The sequence below is a fragment of the Xiphias gladius genome, chromosome 3 (assembly GCF_016859285.1).
Source record: "Xiphias gladius isolate SHS-SW01 ecotype Sanya breed wild chromosome 3, ASM1685928v1, whole genome shotgun sequence".
In the NCBI taxonomy this organism is placed as follows: domain Eukaryota; kingdom Metazoa; phylum Chordata; class Actinopteri; order Istiophoriformes; family Xiphiidae; genus Xiphias; species Xiphias gladius.
In genome coordinates this window covers 6,746,318-6,774,074 of record NC_053402.1, presented here as the reverse complement: position 1 = coordinate 6,774,074, position 27,757 = coordinate 6,746,318, and the positions used below count along the sequence as shown (strand labels likewise).

Here is a 27,757-nt window from a genome sequence, read left to right as displayed (position 1 = left end):
AGGAATCGCAGCCGAGACCAGTGTCAGAAATAGAAAAGCGCACTGTTTTTATGCAAGGCTTTGCGTGTTTATGGGTTGAATAGTTGCTTGTTGGACAAGCGAAGAGGTGAGATCATTTTTAAATCAAATCGGTGCTTTTAATTCACTGATTCATGTGTTGTTACGTTGTAAAAACTGCGCCATTGCTCGTTTGTATTAATTCAATGTGGCAAATGTGCTGCATCAAATGTGTATCTGTTCATCTGCAACCTGATATTGGATTCATTAGATATCAATTATAGTCAAGAGCCCAAAACGTCGGCCTATAGTGCTGTTTTTACTGTCATGAAACCTCTGGAGGAAGTCCTAAGGCCTTATATGGGCAGAATGACGTACCGGTTCCTCTCCGGGAGAACCGGGAAGCCACGCCCACCCGGCCTCATTCCAGCATCATTCCTGCTCCTGTATTATCCCCATCCAAGTGCTAGTTAGTTAGGGACTTTCTGCCTCAGCAGGGAAAAGTGAGCTCAGACATCTCAGTTACATCCTCCTGTGTTTGCTGATCAGCTCAGATAGACAAGTCTGACAGACATGTCATCTTTTTTATTTTTTCTCATTGATATTGACATTAAAATATGATTTATTCAAATGACTGACTGCCTCAGTATTAGCTGTGGTGACACACACGACTGGAGCCGAAAACTATGTCTGTGATCAGTTATAGAACAGACTCCTACAGTATCCTGACAGGTTTGTGAGATGCTGCTGATTCTGGGCATGTTGCCTGAAGTAACTCTGCTTTGATCATGAATGGCAAATAGAGCAAACTTTGTCCTACAAGAGTTAAACCCAGTCAATTATCTCAAGCAGGAAGATTCACGTTCAGTAATTCATCCTTTTGATCTATAAGGCCTGTTTCACAAAAAATTGCATTTGGTTTTGCTTTACAAGTAGAAGAATTGAGGTTCAGTCTTTTGGACTACAGTGTGCAAACGAAGAAAATGTGATTCCTCAATGGTACACCTTTGTCAGTTGTGGAGAAGGGAACCTTTGTCTCCTGTTTGTAATTCTTCAAACGCCCACACAAACGCAGACCAATGTATCCCGTACATCCTGCACAAACAAAACAAGTCTGGTAGGATGCTTTGCCTTGGCAGGTGCTAAAATCCCGTGGCTGCACATGAGGCATGAATCTCTGATCATGCTTAACAGGTGTTTATATGAGGAAAAACATAAATAAAAAATCTCTTATTTACAGATGACAACTGGACACAACGCCAGAGTCGAATTTATAACTGAACAATAAAATATGGCAATCTAGTCAATAAAATGAGATAAGTTTAGATGAGTGGTTGTCAAACATTTTTTTCTGACGTACCCCTACAGCCATATCAGATGAGTTCATATACCCCTTCATCAGTACCATCCATCATCTTCCAAATATGGTCATATGAATGGATTTTAAAATTGATGTTAATTACTATTAATAATATAAAGAGGGAATAGTGTTACAATTATTTTTTAATATAACTGAATTTCAGTACCAACGTTGGTTTGGTGAAGTTTAAATTCATATTCAAATTCTTTACTGGGTTGGGAATCACTGGTCTAGATAACAAAAGTAAAACACAGTAAACTGACACGTAAACAAGAATACTATCATATGTAAATATTTCAAAACAAGTGCAGCTTCATCTTGGAATATTTAACCTTTGCCATTCTCATCCATAAAATGTCAGTCTCTGTGTATCCAACCTGTACTGGAGAAGGGGGCGGGATCAAGCTTTCAACACGTGTTCCCGTTGGCAGTGAACAGTCACAAGTACCCTGTAACAACATGTACGTGTTGTAAAAAGCATATACAGTGATATTGGCTCTGACAGACCCTGTTATCATGTTTAGGCCTAAAGGGAAAACTGCTGTTAGGACAGAAATTACTCAACATCTTTTAAAACTATCACAGAAAGGAGAATACAGTTGTTAATAACCATCTTCTTAACATGACTAGGAAAGTTGACTGAAATCAACAATTTTAGGGTGTCAATGCCTGATCATATTAATGTCATCTCAGGTAATTCTCTGGTATACAGACTGACTTTTTTAATTCTATGCCTATGCCTTTTTGTCAGTATCCATGACATAGATAAATAGAGGAAAACAACAGTTCCTGGCAGTGTTATGCCTCCATTTTGCCACCTCCCTTATAAATTCTATTCTCTGCGCAGCTGCCTGTTTCTGTTGCTGCTCTGCTCTGCTCTGCTTGGGTTAAGTATTTATTCAGCATTGCGGCAGAGGTTGACCACAGTCCTAGTGACATTTTGGCAGAGCACAACAGTATAGGGTCCAGAGTGGTGAGTGTTTACGGGAACACTCGTGAGGTGGCAACGTGCCATTCTGCCAAATGTTAGTCAAAAACAGTCATGTTACCCAACCAGTGGGAGAGACAAATGTGTGAATGTTGAGGCAGATGTACGGTGTGTTATACATTAATATGTGAAATTGTTTTTGTCACGAAACAATCTCTATTAATCACCACATCAATTATAAACAGTAGTGCTGTGAATTTTGGGCAGATTAAGCTCTCAACAATTCACATGGGGATTAGTTGAACACTTCAGTTATCAGGTTTTAGCTTTTGAAAAAAACAAACAAAAATGCTGGTGACGTTGTAGTCACATTTTGATTAGTCACATCTCTGTTTAGTCTGTTTAGATTTAGAGTAGTTCTGTGTATTCAAGTACAGAAATTCCTGAAATAGAGTTCTGCTTTTTTTCTGCACAAGTGCTAGTTATCGCCAGGAACTGCTCTAGCATTTTGTGTTGATATTTTTTTTTTTGTGCATATTTTTTGGGCAAACTTTCAAAGAGTTCCAGGGCAGGACAAACTGCTTGGCAACACACTCGGTTTTAACAGTCTGGATCACATGGATGAGTGCCAAAACGAACTGAATGTTACCTGCTTTTGTTCTTGGGAAAGGCAAGGCCTGAGGCTGGAAGGAAGCTGTTTACGGTAAGATTAAGCAAAGCATGTGTGTGTCTGTGTGTGTGTGTGTGTGTGTGTGTGTGTGTGTGCGTGTGTGTGTGTGTGTTTGTGTGAATAAGCACGTATATCTTTTAGGGTGGAGTATTCATTGGCGTAGAATTTTTTTGACCACAGTGTGAACATCTGCATGAAGGGAGGAGATAACTAAAATAAACATTTGTTCAGTGGAAATTTTTATCTACACACATCCCACATCATTTAGTTATCAGTAAAGTGACTTTTTTCTGAGCCCATAATAGATAATCTGGGTTGAATTTGTAGCATTTTGTGCCTTCATTTCCAAAACAAGTAGAAAATAGTTGATGAATTGTGTATCAGAGTATATTTTAGTGAAAAACCAAAAAGGTATGAAACACATTGTTTTCCTCCTCACTCACAAAATGTCACCAGTTCCTACACACAGGAAAATCCCCTTAATTTCCTCACCCTATGGATTCTGTCTTTTAACAAAGCAGGCTTTCACAATAAGGTGCTTATGGTGGGGACTGAGCTCTCCTCACCTCCTCCTCTCAAACCGTCCTATTGTGCCTCGCCACCTCTGCACAACTCTCCTTTTGTCAACAGCCGGCCAGCAGCCTACTTGTCGTCTGCTTCTCTACAACGCAGGGCCCCTCTGGTTGGCGAGATTGCTCCATCTCTGTGACTCAGAGCAGCTAGGGTAGCGAAGGCCAATCAGAGGTCAAAGCCCCAAGCTCCCTCCTCACGACTTTCCCCTGAGTCTTTCACCTGACCTTCGCAACTCCTCCAAACACCCACTCAGCAGAAAAGGGTCGCGATAGCACAGAGAGAGCGGGTGGGCAATGGGAAAGAGAAAGACAGGCTCAGTCAGATGAGGTTTGTTTGTGAAGTGCCCTCTTGACAGAGCGGCTGACTCCTTCATTTGGACATAATAGGGTCTCTCATCCATAGCATTGCTGTTCTTCTTTGTGACTGTGGTCAGCTCTATTAATAGAGTGATCCATCATCATTTACATCATCATTATCATCATCCTTGTCAACATCACATGATGGCCTGTTGGTGTTTTCCTCAGCTCCACTCTGTTAATCCCAAATGGCTGATTTTGATGTGTTAAAACTTCAGCTTCAACCTCATTCAACCTTTATGTGCCACTAATTTGAAGGCTGAAGTTCATGAGGTTTCTAATCAGAGATGCTTGATTGACTCCAAGCCTGACATGCATCAGTGCGTCTAATATTGCATGACAGTATCAATGGAAGAAGAACTTAGATCACGCAATCTCATTTAATTTTTTTTAGAGGAAGTGAAATTGTGTTGCAGTAAAAGACCCCCGCCCTAATAGTACTAAGGCATAAGGTATTTTTAAAGGACTAGTAGAATAAGTATAGAAGTAATCATGTTTCATGGGAAGCATTTTGAAGGTATAATACCAGAGAATTTTATTTTTACTTTGATTATTAGTGTGCCTGATTTATTTTAAGCTACACTAGCAGCATTGCTCTGGGGATGGCAGTGTCGGTAAGTTTGTCCACCATTTTGGTTCAGACTGAAATGTAACTCTAACTATTGGATAAAATTTATGTATGGACATTGCTGGACCCAAGAGGATCAAAACTACTGGTTTTGGTGATTCCATGACTTTACCTTTAGCGCCACCACAAGTTTCACATTTGTGTTTTTGGGTGAACTGTCTCAGCAACTATTGGACGGATTGCCATAAAATTTAGTACAGACAAGTATGGTCCCCAGAGGATGAATATAAATAATTCTGGTGATCCCTTAATTTTTCATCTAGTGCCAACAGTGGGTCGAAATTTTAATTTGTACAATTGTTTTGATTTATGACCACATACATGCAAAACTAATTGCATTCCCATCTGCCCAATCAGCAAATGTTAGTATGCCAACACACTAAACTAAAATGGTAAACATGGTAAACATGATACATACTAAACATAGGCATGCTAGCATCATCATTGTGAGCATGTTAGCATAATGATGTTAGCATTTAGCATAAAGCATCACTGTACCTAACTACAGAGATGCTAGCATGGCTGTAGACACTTAAGCCAAATTTGGACTGGATTTATGTCTCTAGGGCAGGTGGGGTGATTTTAAATTAACCGAGCTTATGAGTCATTTTAGTCCTATCCAGAGTGCATATGTGGGTGCTTTTTTCACTCTCACCCCAGTAATAATTGCAGTCGCACTTACCTACTTTTTTTTGACAAACTCATCGGTTCTCCTGTAATTTAAATTCTATCCTATGTGAATTCAATTCTATGTGAATTGCTGAATGTGGCATGTAGTGTCAAGCACTTTGAGTGATTTGATAAGACTAGAAAAGCACTATATAAGTGCAGTTCAGTTGTGTTTTATTTTATTTTTACCTTTTAAAAAGAATTTACTAACAATTTTAATGCAAGTTTTACAAATTGCTTGACTGAAATCATTGACAACAACAGGCTTAAGCGAAGATTTATGTTAAACACAGTGATAGACACACAAAACTCAAAACACTGCCAAAGCAGAATAAAAAAAGATCTTGCTAATATTATCTGAGGAGATAGCTGGAGGGAAAAACACTATGCCTATACCTATGCCCATGGCAGTGTATAGAGGGAGTACACAACACGGTGAAGTCTAAATGAGACGTAGCAGAAAATCTGTACATCTATCATTTCGAGACACATCATATTTCACTTAAAATCTTTATATTCTACATCTTTGCTATAATCTTTCTTATGTTGCGTGAACTACTTTTCATTTTTGCAGTTTTCAAAGCGAAGTTCAAAACTTTGATAATTTTAGAGAGAAAAAAAGGACAACTTGTCTCTTACTTCCCCTGTAGTAAGAGACAAGTGTGTGCATCAGCCATTCTGGGCTTGTCACAACCTCTTGCTAAGTTCTTTAAGATAAAAGGAGGGGGGTAAAAGGCCTGTTGGGCAGCCACATGGTCTCATGAACAGTGCTGTCCATGACCATGCAAACTAAAAGGACTCTGAGATCTCTTTGGCAAGGTCCCATGTCCATCCTACTCAGTGACCCTGAAAAAGCCTTTAGGAGCTGTGAGTCAGGTAGCTGACCGGAGCTTCAAGGGCATCCTTGCTGGCAGGCAGCAGGCCATGTTCTTCAGAGAGAGAGAGAGAGGAGAGAAGTGATAGAAAAACTGTTAGTCAGTCAAAAGCGTGGGTCACTGATTTTAGTGCCAGACGTCAATATGTTTGGCTGTGTCCAGTGGCTCCATTCACCCCTTTTTGCTACATCGTTTGTCCTGTCTTTCTCCTTCCTTCCCTCTTTCTTTGCTCATTAATCTGTAGTTCAGGGACATGCAATCATGGTAATGAATGCTGAATGTGCACTTAATGATCTTGCCCTATTCAGAGTAATAAGTTAAAAGCTAGGGAGCTTGTAGCATAAGAGGACATTTAGCGTAACAGAGGGGAATGCAGGGGTGAGGGTGTTGTGGCATGAGAGAACAATTGGCTCCAGATCTTTCTTATGTGTGTGTGTGTGTGTGTGTGTTTTCGTGTGTGCGGGTGTGTGTATGTATGTGTGTGTGTGTGTGTGTGTGTGTGTGTGTGTGTCTCAGGGGAGGAGGGCAGATAGCTGACATTTTGTCCTCACAGTCTTGAAGTGGCAAATAAAATACTGCATGAATTCCTCCTCTCCACCATAGTCCACTCAAATTTTTGTTTGGCGTCTGCCAAGCTACTTTCGGATTTCCTTTGAGTGGGTCTTCTCCGTTATGGTTAGCCATTCTGCTATGTGTGTGTTTCCTTTTGGCTCTTTATCTGCCACACGGTCAAAACATGGCTTTGGCTTTTATTAAAACAAAATGCCTCCGGTCTCAGTGGAGCTCATGATCTGGGGTTTTAAGAATAATATAAATCATCAACCCAAGCAGTTATTGCCCACTGTGGAGGTTTTTGCCAACACAGGCAGATTTGAAAGCAGCTGCTCCAACCTTTTCTGCTCTCACTGCAGACCACATCACTTTGATAACCAATAAAATATTCTTTATCAGAAATCTGTGCGTGAATGTGTGTGTGTGTGTGTGTGTGTGTGTGTGTGTGTGTGTGTGTGTGTGTGTGTGTGTGTGTGTGTGTGTGTGTGTGTGTGTGTGTGTGTGTGTGTGTGTGTGAACAATCACATATGCTCTTCAAAACTCCCTTTTCCTCTTTGCCTAACAGCAGTTTTTTTTTTGTCTGTGTTGAGTCTCTTCTTCAGTGTCTGGTCCACTTCCTGGTTTTCCCCTAGTCAGTGTCCAAATAGATACAGTGGAAACTTTGCAGTCCTAGACACCAGGATGCCAAACTGAAGGTAAAACCAGACCAGGGAATCCCTTCAGGGAGGATATGAGTGATGGGAAGGTCACGACCTTGATGGGAGTGACGTCACTGGTTGGTAAAGACGAAGAGGTGCAGAGTTCAAGGCAATGACAGTGGAGGGACTAGGTTTCAAGCCATGCACACACACCCTCACACTTCATAAAGTAATATAAACAAACAGCAATACAACCAGAATTATAACACACATGTGCTATTACTCATTTTACTATTGTGCAAGTCCATTTAACAGAAATCCACAGGGATTTTCTCAGGTTAGAGATAGAGTTCAGCGAAAAGATGCAGCACCAGCAGTTTCTGGGGACAAACACCCGTATGCAAGTTTTACTGTCAACATTAAAGACCAAGGATTTTTTGACTTTGTCTGCGTCTGCAACTCCTGTTAAGCCTTGGGGTGCGTTCGCGTGATCCTGTAACAGAGAGCCATTCCCGACACCTGGGACCTAGCACGTCTTAAACAAGCCTGGACACAGGCGCCCTCGAGTGAATCAGTGCCTGTAAAAATCATCCAACTCCCTCACAAACACCCACATATTATATCCAGTCACACACACATGCAGACACTGCACTCCACTCTTGCGCACACTCACACTCTTACTCACATATGTAAATGCACTTTTGCTAGTGCACCACCTTGTACACAGCTTGTACTGAATACATACACCTCCTAATGCCTCGTACCTCAGCTTAGCCTGCTATCAGACATTTTTTTGTGTCTCAACTCAGCTGACAATTATTGTTTGCAATGATCTTGAGCAGAGCAGACTCCGAGGTTAGTATTAAGATCAGTCTGCAGGTTCTTTTGGGTCAAGGCAAGAAGAGACAGCCATATACAGCACAATTATCAGTTTGTGGTCTGTTATGTGGCACACTAATTACCTCACATTTAATGTAGTTTACCTTAAGTAGTGCATTTAGGAAGCCCTGCTCCAAATACAGACTTTCTAATTGGGCAATTTAAGAGCCTTGTTTGGTCACAAATTACTGTTTAATGGTTTTCATGGCAGAGTTGTTTACTAGTGTTTCAAACAGAGAAAGTATCTGGCTAAGATTTGAGAGGTTTGGAAGCAGTGACAGCTTTAAAAAATACTTAAAACTTGTATGATATAAAGGTATTGCTTGACATTTTCAAGTTGCCCAAACTAATTCCTCTCAAGTATTTAAACATGTGGTCGACTGTAAACCAGCTGCAAGCAGCCACCAAAATATGGGAAAAGAACTTATGTGGCATTAGAAGCCTTCAAATAGTTTTCGCTGAAGTCAATATCAAACAACATCTTCCCCCTTCATATCTCGCTCTTAAAGTTTGGGCTTAGTCATCTTCACAGTGCCTGTCAAACAGTTCACTGTTTTGTCCTTCCTCATCATTGTGTCAGTCTGGACAATGTCAGAGGTGTCTCCGTGTATTATCACATTAACCTCCATATTAAAAAGCCTGTTACGTTGCATTTCTGCATTTCTGAGTTGCATCTGTTTTATCGTGTTCTTGACAAAAAGAAAATAATACTAAGGGAACACATTTGTTAATGGAACAGTCTTAAAGAACATATAGTTCAGAGTTCAGATGTTGACTTGAAAGCACTATTAATTATTATTTTATTTTTCACATGAGAAAAAGGAAACTCTGAAGTACAGGACCTGATATTTCCTGTCGTGGCTGTTCAAGTTTTATAGCACATGTTTTAATGGGGATTTTTGCTCAATGTTTCACTGTAAAGTGCGAGGACAGAAATAACTAAACAATGCCTGGCGGCTAGAGGCTCACATCCATAATGACCCCAGCCTTGTGATTGAAGAGGCCCCTGTAAAAGCCAGAGCAGGTGGAAGTGTAGGTGGTCTCCCCCCAGCACTCTCCTCACGTTGCATATGCACACATAGCTACCCCACAACCTGCACTACACACACACACACACACACACACACACACACACACACACACACACACACACACACACAGGCACAAAGTTGGTATATGTGCTGCTGCCGCTGTTTTTGCTTCACTCCCTCACTCTCAAACACTCAATCATAGATACACACATATACCAGAGTCACTTCAGAAGGTTCAGTTACTTGACCCCCTACACACACTAAGTGTGTAGGGGTCTGAGTCTATTGCTGCTCTTACTTTGTTTTATTTCTGGGTCACACTGTGGATTTTAGGCACTATTGTGTGATTAAACATCCTATGATCCCTTCTTGAGAGATTGATGCTAATCACCAACTCTAAATGCACTTATATCCAAGCTCCTCTCATTTTATTTAACCTTACAAGTGTGCAGTATTCATGCATCTTAGTTTGAAGTTGCATTCATTTACAAGATTCACGCATAAAAAACAAAGCAGCTGTAGGGAGTCGTCAACTTTCTCTTCTGCTGTGAGTAATAACGAAAGTTGTACTGTCATCCCATTGACGTTGTAAGACGACGATGCGGTGCAATTGACTGTTTGAGAGTAGCTCCATTCATCTATTTACAACGCCCCATGACTCTGAAGAGTTAAACAAGTTTCACTGTCAGATGTAAAAGAAACATAAGTGCAAACTTGGCTGGCATCTGCACAGTCAGTTGGCTTCATCTTTATCCTACCACAAGCACTCGATAACTGACTTCTCAGTTAAACCTTTGCAGTTACACACATAGACCACTGTTCCAACTGTGTATATGTGTACGTGTGTCTGTGTGTGTGTCTGTGTGTGTGTGTGTGTGTGTGTGTGTGTGTGTGTGTGTGTGTGTGTGTGTGTGTGTGTGTGTGTGTGTGTGTGTGTGTGTGTGTGTGTGTGTGTGTGTGCGTGTGTGAGACCAACTTCCATTTGTTATCTGGCTGTAACCTCTGCCAAGATCACAAGCATTCAAATCTGTGACTCATACACTCTTGACATCTGATCCTGAATATGTGGACATGTGAATGGTGGTTCAGGATTGAAATGGAAAAGTAATTTTGGTGCTTAAGTGTGGTATTGGATAAGTAGATTGGTTTCTTTGTGCTTACTGGTGGACAAGCGCAGATGTTGTGTGTAGATGATTGCATGCAGGTGGATTCACACACAGATGTTCTTCTCTGCTGAGTAGGTTGAAAACACACATACGCACACACATATAAACACTAACATTCACACACTGGTTGTCTCCCCCGTCTTTCGCCTTCTCACTCATATACACATAATACTGTGCATATACACTCATATTCTTTATTATAGAAATATTAAGAGCTGATTTGGAAGAAATGCTGATACGATGACAGACAACTGACAATTTTTCATTGGAATAAATATCTATATCATCAACTAATATTAAGTGATGGTTATTTATGAAACCTCACAGGTCTACATACACTGTTGTTTTTGTAGGAAAAAATCCCCTGGTGCACAGTAAGTGATGCTTATTAATATATTTCCACAGCTGGCACTTCAGCATATAAAGAAAATCTAAGGAAAAAGACATCACAATATAACAAGTGTGGCACAGACATAGGACAGTAATGATCTCTAAAGATTTTTATCAGTGGTGTGCACAGACTCTCTAAAGGTGGTAGGGGAAATTGAAAAAGGGGCACCCCCACGGTGTGCAAGGTTATTGTTATGGTTAGAGTTCATTTTTGCCCTGTGCTCACAAAAGACTGGCACTTTAGCTAACCAGAAGACTCCTTGGACAGACAAAAGAGACACCTGGACTAAACAGAGGGGCACCAGGTGTCACTTGAGTTAAGACTCTTGAAGATTCCCCTCAGCTATACAAAGTTTTGTCATGTCTTTCAGCTCAAAGATTGGGTTTTACAGCCCGCAACATTACCGTTTTGATTCATTTTCACCAATTTAATCTTTTTTTTTTTTAATCACGGGTGGCAGCTGTAACCAACTGTACAGTTTCTGCCCAGCACCAAAACAACAGTGACAACAATTGACAAGTTAGCAACTGTTTGGTGAACGTAGGGGAGCATTTAGTAGCTAAAGAGCCAAATATACGAGATGATAATATGCCAGTGTTGTGTTTATAGCTTGCTTCTGCTGACCCAAAAAAATCAGTTGTTTCAGGTTTAACCAGGGGTTTTATCTGCCTAACTTAAAATATACCTTATCCATAGTTTATTTAGCATTACAACAATCTTTCCCTAACCTTAACCATACCAGAAGTGCCATGCACAGATATTGTAGAAAGCAAGAATTTTTAAAATGTTGGCACCTGTCTATGTTCCCCTTTCTGTTGTTTGCTGTAGTTGTTTTTTACCTTCCCCAACCTCTCTGTGTACTTACTTGTTTCTTTTTCTATCGCCATTTCACCCTTAACTATCCTTCTTTACAACATGCACCTGTGCTTCAATTGCCTCAAAATAAAAAATCTTGCCCACTATCTCTGGTCCGCCATAACAAAAACCACCTTGCCAATAGCCTTGATCACAGGCACCATGTGCTCACAACCACATTTGCTCACAGCAGGAGCAGTGCTTCACACTGATGCATGCGTGAGTGCAGCCACTTAGACTGGGCTATTCAAAGCCATGTGGACCCAGCAGGTGCCTCTTCTACTTCCACTTCTTCATCTTCCTCCCTCTCCCCTTGCAGGCTAGCCTTAGCCATCCACCCACATCCCTGTATCAATTGAAGGATCAGAGAACAGAACAATGTCCTGAAGCAAATCATCTGGAGCATCAGACCTAATCCCATTAGTACTAACTCTTTCACACAAGTTGGTACACTCACTCAGCTGGCTGAGTGTCTCATATGGTAATGAATGGATGTTATCTAACGATTGTCAGACAGTTTTCAGCTCCCAGCTTGCATGTGGCAGTGAGAAGGAAACCTTATTGAACCTAAACCCAATTAGTATTGAATGCAATATTTGCTTCACTTTTTCTTTCAGCTCAGCTCACAGTATCATGCCCATCAAAGCCCATTTAACCGCTGTGTCCTTCCTTACAGACATGACTTCCTGTGCTGCTGCGGCAGCAAGGTTTTCACACAGGATGTTGAGGGGGCAGAGAGGATGTTCGAATTCTGATCGCATCCTGTGGTCGTGTGTATTTGTGTGTATTCATGTTTGTGTCTTTTGACAAACATAAACTCTAATGTATGAACTGATTGTGCCTGTGATAGGCTCCACCATCCACCACTGCCATAAAAGGACACACAGCTGTACAGATTATTAACATCTCATTTTCCACAGGTCAGCCTTTCCAACTCTTCCTAGTTTATCAAAACTGTACAACACTACAGTTTGAAAGCAGTTATCTAAAGTGTTAAGCTTACAGGTTAATGCATCAGTAACACAATTTAATCCACTCAATAACACAACAGTGTGTGTGTGTGTGTGTGTATGTGTGTGTGTGTGTGTGTGTGTGTGTGTGTAATATATGCTGTATATATCCAGTAAACACGCTGAAAGAGACCATTCTGCATAATGAGTACCTTCATACTTTAGGTACTTTTTGCTTTTACTTATAACAGAGCATGTGGTAGACCATCGTGGTATTGATACGTACTTACTTAAATAAAGGATCTTCTTCCACCACTCCACCTGAGTAGTCCAAGTGCCACTGTGGGGTGACATTTGCGCAAAAATAAAACATGGAGTAGTTTCATTAGAACTAATAAAATATTTTTATATTTATTTGCAGATAAAATCTTCTCAATAAGAAATTGTTTGCCAAAAATTAGATTTAGGATAATAATTTCAGCTAATTATTCTCAATATATGTTACCATGTCATATCTATTTCTAGAGTTGAATGCTATTTGTATTTTTTTGTTTAGCAGAATAAGTCCACAGCCTCCTGTCACAAAGATGATTGTCATCCCAGCAAAATTCCCCCTGCCATGAACATCAAGCTCCATGCAACTGTGCACCAAGATTTGCATGTGGTAGACTCGTGAACAGAGATGTTAACCAGTTCCAATGATTCCTTTACCTCACTGAGTATTCTGCATTGAGTTTCTGGAGCCATATTACCTGGGCACCCACATCTAGGAAGAATAGCTGCAGTACTAACTGCCCAACTGTGGACTGAATTAACCCTTTAGTAACCCTTTCTAGCTTTATGCAAATAACAACTTTTGATCGTAAGTCTGCTGAGATCTATTTTATGATTCACATCAACAGATGCTTCTTGTGAATAGCAAACTCAAAACTTTTGAGTGATTTTTTTAATAAGGCAAAGTAGCTCTAACCCTCACCTCTTATATTGTTTCAATGACTGGACTCCAGGTTTGATAACTTCTGACTCCAATTAGCTTTTTTTAATGTCATTACCTGAAGGGTTAACATACTTTTTCCATCCAACACTGTAAATGTTTTAATGATGTGTTCAATATGGAAAAAAACAATACAATTATTTGTGCATTATTAGTTAAAATTGATTATGTTTGTTCATAATTGTAATTTAAATGAAGATGGGATCATATTTTAAGACAAGTTTATACATAAATGCAAGTAATTCCAAAGGGTTTCTGTAAATCTGTAATATCATGATTGCTGGCCATGCTAGCAGCATGGCTCCAGGGACTGACTGAAATATCTCAACAACTACGGGATGGATTGCCGTGAAATTTTGTAAAGACATTCATTTTTCCCAGAGGATGAATCCTACCAACTTCAGTGATCCCCTGACCTTTCCTTTAGCACCACCATGAGGTGAACATTATAATGTTAGCATTGTATTGTGAGTATGTTAGCATGCCATTTTTAGCATTAAGGTGAAAGAACTGCTGTTCCCAAGTACAGCCTCACAGAGCTGGTAGCATGGCTGCAGACTCTTAGCCTTTGTTAAAAATTTAAATATTCACAAACATCAAATGAGCCCACAGCTGTGTAATCACTTAGGTAGAGACATCACCATAATAATTACCAGAGAGCAGGAAGAAACAAACACAAAGCAAGACCAACAGGCAGAAATGGAGACAGGCAGGCAGACGGGCAGAGACCCACTGAGAGAAGGCTGACAGGAAGGATACAGGCCCACAATGGCTCATCTGCCCAAGAGCCAGAATAACAGAGAAATAGGAAGAACACCAATAAAAGAAAGGAAGGAAGGGAGCCACGGGTTCAGACAGTACGCAGACCTCAGACTGGAATAGTTTGCACATTTTCCATTTAAGTAGCCTTTATTTTTCCACCAGTGCCACTGTTACTGAGTGAGCCCTGAAACACCAGGTCTGAAACTCCATAGACAGCCTCTGTGAAAACAGATAAAGGTCATAGTTTTTTTCAGACAAAGGGCCATTGAGTCAGAGGTGATTGTGTAGTGCTGCCTGCAGATGATACTAGAGGGTTTTACAGGAATCGCAAGAATGTCTGTTTTAATGTATTGCTGTTTGTTTGTGCATTTCTGTGAGTGTGCTCGTATTGCTTTTGTGTGTGCATCATGGGGGAAAATGTGTGTGGGTGTGCTCTAAGCCCTAGGAATAACATTTACGTCGTAAATGCTCTGTTTAAAACAATCAATATCCACTCTGGTTTATACACAATAAAAGAGCATGAAGTGTGTGGTTTGATGTCTGTGTGTGTGTGTGTGTGTGTGTGTGTGTGTGTGTGTGTGTGTGTGTGTGTGTGTGTGTGTGTGTGTGTGTGTGTGTGTGTGTGTGTGTGTGTGTGTTCGTGTATGTGTGTATGTGTGTGTGTGTGTGTGTTTGTATGTGCACTTACATGATGGGAGCCCTGATGCAGCAGGGTGAGTATGCGTGAGCGTGTGTGTGGGCTGTGGGGCGACCCTCTGATCGTCTCCTTGGCAGCCGCTGTGCTGAAGTGCTTTCATGGCGCTGAAGAGGCGTCCCAGAACAAGAAGAAACATACACACACACTCCAAGCACTTTATCAGAGCTGACAGCCTCTTTTTCTTTCTTCTCCACACTTTGGTTGGAGCAGCATAGCCTAGCTGCATCTCTGCAACTCTGCGCCATGTAATAATGCACACACACATAAACACATGCTCACACACATCCATTTAAATGCGTACACATGAACCCAACCCAGCTCCCTCCCTCCCCCATTTGCCTCCCCTTGTGTTTGATGTGGTCTTTGGAGAACCATGTTTAAAGAAATTTTTCTCAAGCTTTGAAGTCGCTCTGTGTTTCCTACTCTCTTTCTGCTGTGTTCCCTCTTTTATCTTCTGACAGTGTGCAAGTTGGGAGGGAAACAGGCCGGTATGGAACAAGATACTTGCCCCATATTTGCTATTTACAATGTGTTGTACTTGTGAACTCGAGAGGTTTCTCGATTGGAAGCTATTGTTTCTTGTAAGATACGGGTATAACTCCTACCTCTTGCCAAAACACTGTGGTCAGCTTTGACAAAGAGCTCCTCTTTAAACAAAGGCCCCAGGAGCAAAGTTTTGATGTGATTCCAGGCATTTATCAAACACTGTTTGTGAGAGCAGCGGTACTCAGCTACGTCTGGTATGCTTAGACAAATATGCCAGGTGTCATTATGGCTTCCTGCTCTACAAGGACACAATTGAATCAAAGCATTCATCTGTAGCTAAAGACTGTTAACTTCACTCACTCACATTTATAAAAGTCATTTACAAGTGGCGATGACTATACAGAATGGAAAACTCTGTCTTCAAGTGTGCAAAAACAAATGATCCACTAATGCTGATGTGCCATATTTCGGAGATGAAAATTACACCACATATTTTGCTTTGATAGATGAGAAATCAAATACAACATGTGATGCAGATGTTGCAACTCTGTGATTACTCTTTCCACTGGATTAAGTTGTTGTGCAAAATACCAGCTGGCTAAAGGCAACACAGCTGCGATAACTGAGTAAACTCTAAAGCCGACTTCAGGTTGAGAAATCTGCGATGATTTAGTCTTTCTCGGCAAAGTGTAAAATTTAAGTAAAAGCAAATTCACATGGAGGAGATTCAAACCATGACTGACAAGTAATGTGCAGTGTTCATATATCATGCTTCATTATGCAAGTCTGTACCATCTAATCCTCTACTCTGGTTTAAAACACAGTAGACCAGTAATTACAGAACTGGCCTGTGTTCTTACATGGACTCTGGGGTCTAATTTGCTCCAGTTTACTTGTGCTGACCTGCCCCACCGCAGTGAGCTAGTTCATCTCACAGGTCAGCGGTGCCCACACTAGTGTTTACAGACCACACATGCCACAAATTATTAATTATGCTGGTCATCTGTGTGGCCTACATGAAACCGGACAATGCTAGTACATCATTACTACTGGAATATTATTTACAGCCCATGTAACACACTGGAAAACAGGTTGTTTTTTTTTATTAGAGCTGCTTTATGAGAACTAAGATGCTTTTATATCAGAGTTTAGAGTAACGACAGCAACTCTGTCCTCCTTTTTATTTGGGCTTGGGAAATTAACACTCCTGTAACTGTTAGATGGCATTAGGTTTGTCAAACCCATTGGTTATTCCTCATCATCAAATCCTTTTCCTTTGTATGAATTAAGCAAACTGTTTGAAAATACAAACATTAAATCATAAATCTAACAACCGTGTTGCAAGTTTTCAAACCACCCATGAGCTATGTTACAATGAATAACATTTTAATTACATTTTTATTTAAAATACTGTTCTTTAATAGGTATTCCTCAGTGCTACAGTGCTGCTCCTTATTTCCATCGCCTGGTGAGGATGTTAACTTTTTGCCTGGGACACGAAACTTCAGTCTCATTCTATTAGCATTATATCATGTATGTGGCCATCAAGAGCACATTTTTACAGGATTCTCATTTTAAAATGAATCAGCTGAAAACATTCAAAAGTCAACTTGAAACAGAGTCTTCCAACACACAGAGTTTGACTGTTCTCTCTCTCATTTTTGTGCCTTGGCTTTGATTCTACAAGTCTCTGGACCTCTACGGGTGGGATGGAACACCATTCTTCCAAAAGGTATTCACTCATTTGGTGTTTTGATGATGGTGGTGGAGAGTGCTGTCATCGGGTCAAAATCTCCCATAGGTGGTCATTTGGATTGAGATATGGTTACTGCAAAGGCCATAGCGTATGATTCACATCATTTTCATTCTCATCAAACCATTGATAATCCCTCGTGCCCTATGGATGGAGGCATTGTCATCCTGTTTCTCTGCTAATTTTTCAGATTTTTCCTTTAATTTGTCTGTATGTGTAGGGCAGAAAGCTTGTCAGGCATAGAAACAGTAACTCAGTGGGGCAGGGCCCAGCATAGTTTACAATGATGTAAAGCAAGAGTAGAGTTGCTGTATCACACAGTTCACAGGGTGGATGTTATCTTAAACAACATTAAGTAATGAATGTTATATCACTGCTCCCTCCTGAATGTGTTAATTAGTCCTCAGAATGGACGGTAATAGTATTTATACAGGCTGAGTGCTGCTCCTGTATGCTGATACTATTCTAAGAAATGTTTACTTACTGTAATATCATGAAGGTCAGACAAGTAGCCTGACTTCAGGGCCACTTTATTGTCATAAGTGAGCTGCCTGCCACCACTTCCACCGCCATCACCCCTGCACTTCCTCCATGGCAACACAGACAGACAAACAGGAAGCAGCTGTTGCCAGGGAAACAGCCAGAAGGTCTATAGTGCTACAGTGTGAGAGAGAGCATGAGTGAGGTAAGAAAAGAGAGAAAAAATGTGGAGGGAAAAAGGTTGCTGTGGTGGTGGAATCTAATTAGACTGTGACAGAGGATAAAAAGGGATATTTCCAGCTTCCAACTTGCAATGATACAGTGAGAAATGTGTGTTCTGTACGTCCGTGCATGTGTATATATACTCCCATTTGCGCAGATACTGTAAGCGTGTAAGCCTGGGAATTGGCTGACTGACGCATGGAATGACAGACAAGCTTTGGAGTCCTGGCAACGCTGCTATTTCTTTCTCCCATTGCCCTACTCTCTCTCTATCTTCCTCCTCCTCGCACACCCACACACCTCCTTCTCATCTCTCATCCCTCTGTCTTCTCTCTGCCATCTCTCCTCCATGTCTGTCTTCTCCCTTGGCATAAAGTGATTGCATATGGATCACATAATCATCACATAATCCGATTCTGTCACTGAGAATAGCTTTGCCTCCACGGGCTTCTCATTTCCTCCAGAATGTGAATTTGGATCACTTATCCATATAAGTTAACAGGAAGAAGCCAGAATCATTACATTAGTATTCACCATGCTACTCCAAAGGCTCACTGTGGGAATTAGTTTCATGGAGGCTGACACGGCTCTCACCTGTGAAATGGTGTTACGAAGTGGAAAGTCTGGTTTTTGGATCAACATTAAAGTACTTGCTGGCTTCTCTGGGTCTTTACCCAGCGATGACATACAATACAAAGCTCTCTGAGCTAATTTTAAGGCCACCTGACTTTGATCTTGTGCTGAGAAAACAAACGAGAATCAAGATCTACCCAAGTTAAAGCTTTTTATGGTTGGGAGTAGGGAGAACAAACAATAGATAGAGGTGTGGAATCAGATGTGTGGAATCAGATAGTACAGACTGGAATGCCAAACACAATAGATAAGTTTTCATCTGATCTCTTATCTCATCCTTCCATGACACGTATTATTTTTCAGTCATTTAACTGTATAAACTATCACTGTTACACAAAAGACGAGCAGTTATTCTTCAATCAGGTGCATTTGTTTTCCTTCCTTTGGAAGCTGAACACAGTGCAGTAATTCCAACAGAACTGGCACACAGCTCCTGGATTTTTCCCTTGTCTTGGCAAATACCCTTTTCTTGTGTTTGTATTTTTCCATCTTTCCGTCAAACAGCAGCAGACCATACTGGTCTGCAGTTTCATGGGAATAGACTTAAATTATGTACTGGGGTTGGACAAAATACATGAAACACATCACAATATAATGCAACCTAAGGCAATACCATCTCAAACTATGGCTTCAACAAGACTGAAGCTGCCAGTATACTCTGACTTAACTGCTTATTGTATGGTCAGACAGCTTCGGAAACTCCCTGCCTCCACAACTTTCCAACATCAGATTAGGGGGGGTGTGACCATCAGTTTCTGTCATTCACACCCACTTGACGCCAGTGGGTGGCCAGCTGTGAAGAAGAGAGCAACTGCTGTAAACTGGGTTAAAACTTCTCTCTGTGAACAACCAAATGCAACATCATGAATACCTTCCAGGAGAGACTGTCTGAAAATATGCACCATTATCCCCATAATTAAACAATATCGCACCTCACTCCTCACTTTCGAGTGTGGTGATCAGAAAACATGTCGTACGTACTAGTTTTCAAGCAAAACCCAACCCTGATTGTCTACAATGCTAAGCTACTGATGTTTATAAACCAAAGTATTTAACAAATTAAATGTCTGACCAGATGGTGGTGCAAGAAGAAAGGTCAGGGGGTCACCAAAGTTGTCGCAATGCATCTTGAGGGGAACATGAATGTCTGTACCAAATTTTATGGCAACCCATCCCACAGTCCCTGAGATATTCCAGTCTTGATTAAAGTGGTGGACTTACTGAATGACCAAAATTACCATTCCTAGAGCCATGCCGCTAGCAGGGCTAAATATTAGCCTCTATCACCTCTCTGTCACTATATCAATAAAAAGCTTCACGAAGACAGCAGTTATTGCAGATAATTATAATGTGAAGGAGTTCACATTATTTTGTCTCCCACTGTTCATTTTGTTTCCTGTGTAGCTATCTGTCTGTGGTGTTCAGCTGATGCAACATGCCCTATGGCATGTGTTATGATTATCTGGAATTATTTTCCGTTTCAAGACACTGCCAGACTTGACACACACTGTATACCAAAAGTTTTCAGAAGTGGAGTCATCAAGTTTAAGTTGTTTACGTCAATGAACAATGTTGCTCAATCTTCTCATAAACCACAAACCAAGGAAGCTGTGACCTCACTACTTTCAGGTTTTTAAGATTACCAAGGAAGGAGATCTCTTGTCCCAGTACTGGAAACTGGAACCAATCCCTGTTTGTACAGTAAAACCATCATTCATTGGTTAATTCAGGTCCTGTGAACACTGAAAAAGGTGAGTCTTATTTGTTTTTATTTTGTTTGAGCAACTTTCACTTTTGTACTCTTGTACTTTTTAACAAATTTTTTTTCACTATATGAAGGCACATTTTTTGTTGTTGTTCTGTAACTTTGGGCATTTTATTAAAATATTTGGATTATACAAAATTGTTTAGTTTGTGTTTAATTCTGAAGATATTCTAAATTCTGTCCTTAAAATTCAGGTGTGCGAATAATTTTAACAAGGACAGTATCAGAAACACAGTGCAAAGATTAGACGACATAACCTTTCCATAAAGAAACAGAATGATAAGAATAAGAATAATTTCATAATGTGAGTCATGACCCTGCCACTGCCATTTTTTTCCATCGGAGGAAGGTGGTGTGTTGAACATGTAGTAATATAGTTTACAGTAAGTTTTTCTACCCCTTTTCTTAATCAAACATTTAAAATGTACTGATTGACCCTAAACCCTGTACACACAGCTTAGAGTGCATTTATCCATTCATTGTGTTTTATAAATTACTCCAGTTTGTTGACTAGTTGTAGTTAACGTAGTAGTTCACAATATATGTAATGTGTAATGTGTGTATGTGCAATGTCGTATTTTCTTTTGAACAATCAGAAAATAATCTTAATAAAAATAGACAGTGATGACCTAAAATGATGATCTGACCATAACAGTTATTTTTGGCTAAATTCCGCAACTAAGCTTTCTAATAATAATCCCTAAAGGAAGTGATATCTTTCTGGTTTAAGTTCCAACATCAGTTTCAAGAGAAGTATACCCATGAGTTAGATGTCAGCATCTCCCTTCTCCCAACTTTTCTTAAGAGTCATACAGTGAATGGAGTGAGGAGCACCTTTTGCATTCACCTTGCATCAAAAAAGTGCATGCAATATTGCTGAGGGAGATTTTCAGATTTTTGTCAATAGCTTTCACATTTTTATCATAGACACCTCAGATCTACTTTATATTCATCTGGGCCTCCTGCTGGTATATACACAACCTCCTGTTATTGTGTATATTTTGTGAGCAGATGATCTTATACATATACTGTATGTATGAGGAGAATAAATTGCAATAGAAGACAATTTAGCATAGAAAATCACGCAATCTAATATAAATCTGAATACAGATATTTTGTGACATGACCAGATACAGATACAGATAGATTTGAATTGCACTTCTGCTCCTCTCTCATTACTGTGGCCCTATTACAAACAGCAGCTTACTGTGTGTTTACCAAAACCAAAGCACTTTTGTTGCCTAAACCGAACCACAGACAGGACTCAGGAAACATTGCCAAAAAGCAAGCAATCCTAAAGCTTTCCTGTCAGAAATATCAGATTTTCTGGTATTGCAACCACTGCTGGTGAGGAGCTTTCTCTCAACTCTGATTCAGAGGCAGACCAACATGGGAGGGTTTTAAAATTGTTCCCTGCTGATTTTAAAACTCATTAATGCAAAATTAATTATCTCAAGCAAGTTTCAAGTGTTTGCATTTGTTTTTTACACTGTATGGCATGAGCTAAAATAAACAGTTTGAATGGCCTTAATAATTCTAGAAACATGTGGTATGCTTTGTTAGCAGTAATGTTCAGCACGCACAAGTGTCTGTATTAGTACTACCACTAAAACTATGGCTCTTTAAATGATCATTGCTTCAGATCTTTTAGGGACCTCACAAGCAGGGCTTTTCTTCTTAGCCAACAAAGTAATTCAAGCTAGGTGAAAACCCCTCTCTCTTTCTCTTTCTGTGTGTGTGTTCTCTAACCTAATCAATGTCTGAGTTCCCCTTGTTGACCTGGAGGACCACATGGGTGTCAGACCACTGCAGTTATGATGTCAGAACACCAAAGATGTTAAAGAGAAGGAGAAGTAAGACATGAAAAGAAAGAGGTGGGTGGAAGAGCAGAGAGGTTTGGAGCGTTTAGTGCGACTGGCGTAACAGAAAATCAGCCATGGAGAGAGTGGTTTATGAGTGAGTATATGAAATCTAGATACAGACAGAGGGACAGACCCAGCTTTTCATGTTGTCCCCACTGAACAATGCTACTCACTTGCCTCTTTACCAAAAGACAGTATAGTTTATTTCATACTCTTTATTTCCTCTTCTGACAGCAGACAGTGAGTTACAGAGAGTGTAATTAATAATATTCACCATATATGCAGTGCTTATGGGACAGTTGAGATAGTGACAAAGATAGCATTCTCAAATAAACTAACGTGTGTGAAGGTGTGTTTGTATCTGTCTTGTGTGTGTTTGTCTTGTTGTGGATTTATAAGGGCAGGCCTATTACAGATGGAGAATTCCCCGATGGAGCAACAGGGGAAGTAATATTTTCTTCCTGACATGGTTGTCAATCATTGGCTGTCACTACCCTGTATTTGAAATGTTGCCAACATTGAAACAAAACCATAAATATTTACATCCTTATAGTGAGTGTGTATGTGTGTATTGTTCTTTTTGCTAATTTGTATATGGCATGACATCAACGTGTTATGTCCGAGTCTTTGAGTGAGTCGCATGATCTTTGTGTAAATGAGTCACAGGTGAAAACCCAGAGTCTCAGTGTGGCCCCTGTCCAATATGAAGGGCCTCTCCATGGGCTTTTTGAGCAGAAAATGGGAGAGTTGGCACAGTTGGTGTGGAATCTGTCTGCTTTCTGTTTATGGCAACCCTGTCTCAATTCCTCTGCCTGACATTACACCAGAAGATAATGTTGTTACCTTACCTGTAGACCAGTCTCTGTGTGGAGTATATTATAATCAGCAGATATATCCAAATGACCAACTTACCTGTCAAGCTTTCAGCTAACAGTCAGTTTTTCAGATCTGCGGTTTTCCAACAGAATTGGGCTATTGCCGAAGGTTGAATTTTTTTGTCCACAGGTTGAGTAGACCTATTTTGGAGGCAAATTACATGAATAATATCCACTGGTCTACACCACAGAGCTTCATTTTATTTATGATAATATACTGTATCTAATTACACAAGGCCATTTTAGGAACTAGGTGAAAGAACTGTTTGGGGAAACTGCTTTTAATGCTGGCACACTAAACATTTATGGTGTTATCTTGTAGATATTACAATACATTTTTGCAATGTTGTCGCAAAGCAGTCCATTTGGTTTGGCAGAGGCATAGCATTGGGCTGATTTTTGGGCTGATTTTGATTGGCCATTGTGGTGGTTTTTTCACAAAGCTGATTCTATGCTTGGACCTGTGTGATTGTCCAAATTTGCCTCTCTAGGATTATTCTATAAGTACATTCAGGGTACAGAGGTGGGTGGTTTACAGAAAGGGTGTGTATGTGTCTGTTTGTGTGTGTGTGTGTGTGTGTGTGTGTGTGTGTGTGTGTGTGTGTGTGTGTGTGTGTGTGTGTGTGTGTGTGTGTGTGTGTGTGAGTGTGTGTGTGTGTGTGTGTGTGTGTGTGTGTGTGTGTGTGTGTGTGTGTGTGTGTGTGTGTGTGTGCGTGTGTGGTAGCTGCACACTTATCAAGAGAGACAGGAAGTAAGAAAAAGACATGTAACTGATTGGGGAGGATGGATAAACAGCCGGATATGACTATATTATTCTCTGGAGGAAATGCAGGTAGAGCAATAGGAGTTGTAAAAAAGAAAACTTTCTTTGGAAATGACTTTTAACACTCTCCATCTTCCCTGCTGTGAAATCATAAGGTTCTACATTAATGACCCACAAATGCACAGATATTAAATTCATTATGGCAATCATGTGCCGTACCCACCCTCCCTCTTTCTACCTTTCTGTCCTTTTCTGAATCAGCCACTCAAGGCTGCAGCTGCCAGCTTCTAATGGCTTCCAGATCTCCTTCTCTTCCTCCCTCTGTTCACCTTCCCTATCTCTCTGTTTTTCTGCAGCATTTCAGATGAATGGGCCAAAGTGGAAGTGGAAATCCACTGTACTTCAGCCAGTGAGTCAGCTAGCAAAGCACCCATTTGAAGGAAAACCACAACCAGGAGAAGTAATGGATTTTGTTTTTCATAAATCACGGTAAAGTTTGTTGGGGTTTATATTTCAACGGAAGGTCTTTGATGAGTGTATTAGTTAAATATGTGTGTTTATGCACAAGGGAACACATTCAGAGAAATGCTGTTGAAGTTATTTACCTTTACCGGAAAATGAAAGTAGCTTATGTATAACAGCTGTGAGACCGAATTTGTGCTTTTAACTTACTACAGACTACCGATGTGTGTATATGACTGTGTGTGTTCCTGCGTGTGTTTGCTTGTATACGAGTGTGTGTGTGTGTTAATGGACCTGTGGTAAGTTGTGTAGTACACAAACATAAGTTATTTTAAGCATTTTCCACTGAAATAAATTTCTTTTTTCACTTTCAATAATGAGAAAAGTGATGTCTTTTAGATAAGATTTGTGTGTAAAGGGGATTTTTATGACTGTCTATTGTAACTTTGGTGAAGCACAAAGGGGTTAAGGCAGGGTTAATGACTGATAGATAGACAAAACGCCTCCCAACAACAACTGGCTCACCTACAAATAGAGCCTGAAAGATGACACAGAATCAATAGGGCCTATATGTCACCCAAACAACACACACACACATGCACACACACATTTCAGACCACATATTTTGACTGTGTGCATGTACCTATTTTAACTAACTGCACAGACAAAACATAAACAGACTGACCATCTACCACAGCCTATGAAGGTGATAGACGGTTCTCCACAAGAGCAAACACTGCCTTATATCAAGTGCTCGATGACATTTTAATGGTAACAACCGTCTTTGTCAAGCAGGCTGGTTTCTACGACTGTTTTGATTACTCACTCTTAGTCATCATCAGCAGCAGCAGCAGCAGCAGCAGCATCGAGTCCTCATGTGCCACATACCACAACGGCCACACTAGCACAAAGAGCCCAGTAAGACTGAGGCCTATCAATCAAGCAAGGTCACTGTGGTCCAAATGAGAGGAGAGTGGAATGGCTGCCTTTTTTTTGTCCATTGTTATGCTGCGGCCGGTGACATCATCCTTTGTGAAGTCTGTCATTAAAGCCTGATAAATATCCTGTGTGTGTGTGTGTGTGCCTGTGTGTAGCACTGGACAGTTGAGAGAGAAGCTTGGCCCCTAGAGCTAAATGGCCACTGATAGAAGGTTTGAGGGTGTTATTGTGCAGTGTGCAGGGGGCCCGCTGGGGAGAGTCCCTGACCACAAAATTATGTTGATGATCAGTTAGTGGAACAGAGTGCTTGAAGGACGGATGAGTGGTCACACAAAAGAGCTGACATAAAAATAGTAGAAGTAAGTAGAGCAATAAAATCTGTGGTTTCTGCCTATGAGAATTTAAGCACTTTCCATTATAGGGTGCTCCTAAAAATGCTGTAAAAGCTCCCATATTTGAGCACTGTCATCATTTTACAAGCACTTGTCTGCATGTTACTGTCACACAAGATGAAGTTAGCGAGTTATAAAATCTTAGCATGGTAGCTGATATCCACTGACTCATCTTACCCACTGTATTTGACCTGATCACTTAAAACTGTTTAATGCACTCACACATGCATATTCACAGGAACAAACCTGAGTGACAAACTGAGGGTTTGATCCAGCAGCGGTTCAAGTTGTTGCTTGCTTTTTTTTTTTTTATGCAATAAGTCTTAACTTGTTATCTCCTCAGGTTTCAAAGTGAAGGATACGTCTGCGCCTGAAAAGAAAGCTCATGATGCTGACAGCCGTGCACACAGCTGCAACTCTGTTATTAACGTTCAGTGTGAGACACTTGTCAGAACTCAAAGGGGTCCATTGAAAGCATGACGCGGCAATGTGCCATGGAGGTATTCAAGCTCCACGGTGTGATGCCAAAAGGGGGGAGCTCAAGTAGAAAAGAAAAAGTGATGACTCACAAAACTTCCCAAAATCCTCCTCCCTCCCCCTTCCTGGTTTACGGGAAATGGAATGCTGTTTTTTTTTTTCTCTCTCTCTCTCTCCAGTCCTAGACGTTCATCTTCTTGACAAGCTGCAGGGCCAGGGCCTGGGTTAATGTTTGTCTGTGGGATTGTTTCATCCCTCTCTGTGGGGGCCAATCCGGCAAACTGGTCTAATTATGTGAGGCGGACATTTGAAAGTTTGTTAGCAGTGTGGGGGAGGACGCGAATAGATGGATTACTCGCTTGTGAAACAGATAAGCCTTTGTTCTGCCAGTGATTTATATTGGTGAGGTTTTGATTTACTAATTGCCAAATTAATTCACTGTTAATCTAAAAAGGATTAGAGGATCAATTGAAATGAGCTGCTTAGTTTTATGTTTCCTAAAGAGATTTTAATAAACCACATTGTTTTAAGCCATTTGAAGGATTTCAAGCTGTTTTGTTTGGTCTGTGTACTATTTAAAGACAACTCTTGGAGTCCTTGGGGAACAAACAAGCTGTTAACAAAGAAGTTAAATGATTTTATGGCATTTATGGTTAGATACATGGAACCAGTGTGCATGTCTTGTCCAAGAGTGGAACACAATTAAAGAGACACCCCAGCATGTAATGTGATCAAATACAATAACAGCTCTGTGTGAAACTTGTAACTTTCATACAGTAAGTGACAAAATAATCTCAACTCAAGTCCTGCTTACTAGTTTTTTCAGAGCTTTGAATCACATCCCATGGTCTTCATCAGTGAATTAAATCCAGGTGTAATTTAATTGTGGAACCTAATTTACTGGATTACAAGTAGCTGTGTAAAAATGGTTTCTGGTGTCAGATGTAGATGTCCTCTATCATCACTCTCCAGCCGTCCACTGACAGCCGATGTTGTCCCTTTTCTGATATTCACTCATCCACTCATTGTCCTTTCCTTTTCGACAATGTTTTCTTCCTCACCGCCACCACAAGTGATGTCATGATGATGTCATCGACTACTCCATTCTTCATTTCAGGTGGGCTCCTGTCTTTAGGATGTACACACGAGATCTTAAGATGTTGAATGGTTTGTGGTACGTCTGTTTTTATTTCTATAAATGCATTTCCGCGGTGACACTGAGGTATGGGAGCATCAGGACCTCCTTTAACAGGCTCTGCAGCACCAGTTGCTTCCCTTAAGCTGTGAGGATCCTCAACCCAGTGCCACACCCCCAAATCTATCCCATCACTTTAAACCTCTGTGCTTTACAATCCACTGAACTGTACAGAATAAGCAACCAGTCATTTGTTTACAGTATTTTTTAACACAAATATCTTTTTGCACCTTAATTTCAACTGAACCAGCTATTAACAAGCAAAGCTTTTGCTGTTAATGTAAATCCTCACTCTTTACCTTAAGATTGTATGGTGTTTGTATCTGTTATCTTTATTTTTAGTTTTTAATTTATGTATACAGTTATTTTGTTCATTGCACTTATTACTGTTTTATACATGTACTTAATGTCTATTCTATGTTGCACTGTGGTCCATGAAGATGGACAATTGGTTTTCCTGTATTCATGACAGGCCTATATGT

The 27,757-nt window shown here is 40.4% G+C and overlaps 1 long non-coding RNA gene across 2 annotated transcripts; it reads left to right on the top strand.

Moving 5' to 3' along the window:
• On the top strand, positions 1–27,757 carry LOC120806239. 2 transcript variants are annotated; one of them, XR_005709663.1, is made up of 4 exons: positions 1–106; positions 2,845–2,988; positions 24,167–24,299; positions 25,947–27,757. It is a non-coding gene; the product is annotated as an uncharacterized LOC120806239 (long non-coding RNA). The 2 variants fall into 2 exon arrangements; XR_005709664.1 differs by lacking the exons at positions 1–106; positions 2,845–2,988 and adding an exon at positions 19,717–20,296.